Source organism: Morone saxatilis, unplaced genomic scaffold (assembly GCF_004916995.1).
Source record: "Morone saxatilis isolate NCDOM2014 unplaced genomic scaffold, NCSU_SB_2.0 Contig15, whole genome shotgun sequence".
In the NCBI taxonomy this organism is placed as follows: domain Eukaryota; kingdom Metazoa; phylum Chordata; class Actinopteri; family Moronidae; genus Morone; species Morone saxatilis.
Genome location: NW_023339707.1, coordinates 13,080,242 through 13,085,478, shown reverse-complemented (window position 1 = coordinate 13,085,478; position 5,237 = coordinate 13,080,242). Strand labels below are relative to the sequence as shown.

The 5,237-nt window shown below is 38.4% G+C and overlaps 1 protein-coding gene across 2 annotated transcripts in view; it reads right to left on the bottom strand.

Annotated features, from left to right (window-relative positions):
- The window catches only part of acvrl1 (activin A receptor like type 1), a 10,450-nt gene extending 8,359 nt beyond the window's left edge, over positions 1-2,091 (bottom strand). The window contains exon 1 of one of the 2 annotated variants that reach the window (XM_035656945.1): positions 1,424-2,091. The gene's annotated coding sequence lies outside the window, so the exon portion shown is untranslated. The remainder of the gene's footprint in view (positions 1-1,423) is intronic. The other variant, XM_035656944.1, reaches the window with a different exon arrangement.
- Positions 2,092-5,237: the final 3,146 nt, after the last annotated feature.

The following is a 5,237-nucleotide window of genomic DNA, read 5'->3' as shown; positions in this document are numbered from 1 at the left end:
TGATGTTGGATGTTAGAGCGACTGTAATAAATACAAATGCATATGGTGGTGTACTGTGACTATGCAATGCTGCTGCCAGCCCTATCTTTCTTCCTCGCCTTTGATACATACAATACAATAAACAAATATATGAACTCTCTCTGAAAAAGACGATTTAAAAAATATTAAACTTTTTTTTTCATGTATGTCACGTTTTGTACAGACACATACATTGAAGCTGTTGTGAATGGTGCATATGTTGCTGGTATCTTGATATGGCTATGAACAGATTTTTAGTGGGAACTGTTCACGGCTCGCAGAAAAAATAGGAGAGACCTCTACTCCCTAGTGAAGTGCAGCAATGCCTGAGACGTGCATGAAATGTGCGGCTTATACTGGCAGTGTGGTTGCTTTAACCTGTTAACGTGGGCAAAGAAATAATAAGCAAGATGTTCCATGATGTGTGTCCAAGGATCTATTACAAGTACAAGTCCCACACTCAAAATCTTACTTAAACGTACAACAAGGTATTTTTTAACTGGTTATGAAGCTGTCTCAAATTAATACCGATACCTCTGTGTGACCACCATAAACAAACAAGACCATCAGCGAGAAGACTGGCTATTTCTACATAGTTATTTTGACTATGTAGTATTAGCCAAGTGAGTTGGATTCCACTTGTAGAAACACTACCGCTTTTGTCCACAGGGGCCACCAGAAACAACACAAAATAAAATGTCCCTGTCGCAGCTTTAAGTAGAACTACATATCATGACCAAACTGCTGCTTCAGGTATCAAAAGTACTTTTTATGCAGCAGAATGTCAGTGGTCAGTGTTTTATTATTATGTAATATATAATTTGACCATTTTTACTGATGCATTAACATTTAACCTCTAACTACTTTAAATAAATATACCATAAACATATCTTTAACAGTTTATCGGCTCTCTTGATTTATCGGTCTAGCTATGTTTGTAACTACAGCTGTAAGATAAATGCAGTGGAATAAAAAGTATTCAGTATTTGCCCAACTAGACATTAGCAGGATGAAATGGTAATCCTCCTAAATGCAAATGCCTCAACAGTAGGCTAAATGTACTTTTAAGTGTTTTCCACCACTGGTGTATAGGCAGATACATCCCTCTGTGCAATATATACTTTAATAAATGTAATTTATTATGGCTGCCCTGATTGTATGACTGAGAAATGGATAAACGCTGCACAAATATCGCCTTCTAGAGAGTTTATTTAAAGTTTAAGAAGATGATGCTGTTGATCTGCCTCTGGCTCAGGTAGGCCACTTCTTCACACCTGTTGGTTCACATCTGGAAACACGTGGAGTGATGTATGGAGCCGTCAAAGGTCACTGTTAGTAACAATCTACACGTTAAACCAGTTAGACATCAGTACACCGTCCAACACTTACAGAAAGCGAAACTCACGTTTTACACCGTACCTGTTTTCTGCTCAGCTCTTAACTTGACAGCCGCACGTCTCCCATATCAAAGTTACCAAAAGTGTCCGTCCGTGGTATTCCAGTGTAAGTAAAAGTACGTTTAAAACACAACTGCCTCCATTTCAAGACTATGGGTAAAAAAAGGGACTCAGGGGCAGATGTTTCATCCAGGGGGGGAGAGAGAGAGAGAGAGAGAGCTCACATCCTGGTGACGACCGTAAGTCGTTTCTGGGAAAGGTTCGTCCGCAGTTTCTTCCCCTTCTTTGCTCCAAAAGCAAATAAAACTGCTTACCCCGTTCAACAACGAGTTACCTCTCTAAAAAGAAAAGAGGAGAGGAATTTTCCTCTTTAAAAAAGAGAAGAGGAAAAGAACTGGCAGCTGTGTCCCGACAGGACGACTTACAGCGGGCTGTAGCCTATCTCATCTCGGTCCAAATCTGCGCTGATGAACCGACAACGCGAACCCTCGTCGTCGGTTTTGGACGCAGCCCAGACTCTTTCCGCTTCACAAGGGAAGGCTCTCTGCCAGTCCTCTCCCATTAAGCAAGAACGTGTTTTGTTGTCTGTCTATGGTCCTGATCTAAAGGCAAGATTACATATTTTTAGATAGTATACAGTTCTTGTCCCACCCCTTATTGTCCCGTACAGACTCTGCTCTGCCTGGAATGTGTTCTCATAGCGGTTTTCCTGTTGCTCGCTAAACCTCTCATTTTCCTCTTTTCCCTGTGGACTGGTGTCTGCACTGCACTGACAGGAATGTGCTTCAAAGACCCCACTATGATACAATAACATTGCTTTGAGTAAAAACAAGAACTACTCAGAATTTTTTATTAAACCATAAAATCCTGTTTAGAGGCTTTGTCTTCAGCATTAGTAATGAACTTAAAGACATGTTCTTAGAAGCATGAACATAAGTTGCTTGGAATAACTGTCTGCAAATAGAAAGCAACATTATCATTCATTTGGACTCCAGTTTTCACTCTCTTTTAACTCCTCAGCTGCTCCACTAAGTTCACCAGCTAGTTGCTAACTTCTGTCACCTGAGCAGCCCAGGTCAGCGGTCTCAACCTAGGGTCCAGGGACCTCCAGGGGTCCTTGAGGGGGTTCCAGGGGTCCCAGAAATGGGGAATATTTACATTTAGCTATTATTTAATTGACTACAAGTTAGCTTAATGAGAGAATGTATAAGGATGATTATTGTATTCATGGGTTTCACAATTTAATCTACAGTATAGACAGTTGTGGAATAATTCAATCTTATCTCAGATGGATATTCCTGAGAATTGTCTTATCAAATACAGGTCCGTGGCCCGATATGTATCAATTTGGGATACAATAGGGTTGAGAACCACTGGCCTAGGTAGTATACAGTAGGTTTATTTGAATTTTTCTGCTGAAAACAGCTGTCTGTTGCATTTTTAAAACAGTGCTAGAGCCGTAGGAGTGAACCAGAAGAGCAAAGTTGCATGGCGGATAGCTAAACAACCACTATAAAGCTCCTTAAAGCCTTGAAAAGTCAATTCTTAGTGTATGTGCACTGGAGTGTCCACATCACACGTATTCATTCCATATTGAGCTATGACTGACTTCCAGACTAGTTGATGTTATAAAATCATGCTCATGCGTACATGTCTGAAACTGTCAACGTGTCAAACTCTGCCCACACATCATTCTGCACCATGAAGGTAAAATGATGCAACAATAACCAAAACACATTTTTGAGCAGAGGATGACTGTAAAACATTTTTTTCTCTTGAGAAACACTTAATCCTCCTAATCAGTGTGTCTAATAAATTTGGCGAGCATCCTCTTAAACTGAAGAAAACACATCAGTGCCTTTCTGTTACAGCAGTTGTGGCCGTCAAAGTCTGTCTTAATGGCAAATACAGTTGTCTCTTGGATGCCAGACAGACTCTGCTGTATGAAAACACTTCATTCAGCGGAGCCTGAGAGAGATGTCTTCATGTCTGTAATATAAATTCCCCTCCTTGTTCTCAGGCTCTGTAATCTTTCCGTTTTTGGCTTACGGCTGAAGAAACAGCTGGACGCTCTCACATCAGCTGTCATGTAGAAAAGAGAGCAAATTGTTCTTTTTTCAAAATCAGTACTTATTTTTCTTTTCTACTTATCTCTGTGATTCAAAGAGCCACTCTGTCCTATTCCCTTAAGGCTTTTCTAAAAATCTTCTATTTGCTGTATAATCTACTAGAGCAGAGGGAATGTGATATAGCTTCAACAGACATTCATTCATACTGTCAGTTTTCCAAAGGCTAATTCTTGATAAAGAGAAGACTTGTTTTACTGCCACTTCAGTACTATTGAATAGTCAACATTTTAACAGTGGACACAGCACATAAAGTCAAAATACAATGCTGACTTAAGTTATATTCATGCTTCACCGTGTGGTCAAAGAGCTTCTGGTTTGTTTTCTGTGTATAAGAATATCTGTCTGATGTGTTCTTTCCCTGAACTCTAGGGAAGTATTTATTTTGAAGTCGACCTCAAGTACCCAAGTTCCCCTGTGAAGAGGAAGTGAGCCACAATGCTGAATATATAATGCTACTAACCAGCTGCATCATCTTTTCATATAAATAATTCTATGAAATGTTCTTGAATGTATCAAGGTAGCCATTTGTTACTACCAATTAAAGCTAATTGTTATGTAATGATAAACTGCATATTGGATTAAAAGATTACAGGCGAGGGTTCAAAAGCCATTTCATGCCACTGGAGAGAGCGCATTATAGGCTTCCTTAAGAAGCGCTAAGTAACTTCATTGTAAAAGAGTAACCAAGGTTATGTGCCAGACAAGAGGCACGTATCAATCACATGCATGCCAGTTAAGGAAATTATACATTTCTTGTGTGTAAATACCATATCTTCATAGCAGAGTTGAGGAGTTCACTTTAAAATCTTTTCTCTGAATGTCCTGTAACAACCGCAAACACACTAATCACTTTCAGATCACCAGAGTTAAAGATTCAGCAGAGTGAAGAAAAACAAACTCACTTGCAAAGGTCAGCACATTCATTTCAGGCTCTCATACAAACACATTTTTATTTGTCTCACAGAAGACCTGAGTTTTCTGAGTCTCTTGATTCAGATAAACAACCCCAGAAATGATCCTCTAATTTTTTTTGTAAGAACAGCATCTAAATACATTTTTTTTAGATAACACATTTAAATATATCTTGTTTTAATTAGAACATGTATTGCTGTAACAGCTGTATGAGTTATTAGTTATGATTTCAGCAATTACCAAGTTGATCTATACATAGAACATTTTAATTCCAATGCAAGCTGGACCCAAAAAGAGATTTCTTGCCTTGACAGATGCTTAATGTATAATGCTTATTATTAACAAACAATTTCCTGAGTAACATAATGTACAAATAATTGTGTGCATAGATAACTGCACATGTGAGGTCTGCTATTTGTCTCTTAATTTTTTTTTACAGACAGCAATTCTTGTGTCCAAGTAAAAGCCCATCAAACACAGTACATTAAGCACCAAGGAGTTGTATACTTGTGAACAGTTTTTCTCATGAGCAGATCAAATGTTGCAGATATGGCGCGGTTCCTTTCTTCTGTAGTTATTTTTACATCTTGCACATGCCACAGCAAAACCGTTTGGAGTATTACAATTCAGTCAAAAAGACTTAATAAAGGCAGTAGATGCTACATGTTGCATACAGTGAAGATTTGCTAACCTTTATAGAAGAATAAGAATAAGTTTTTTTATTGTTTTTTTTTTTATAAAACTATATCAAAATGATGACGGATTTCATTTGCAAAATGCT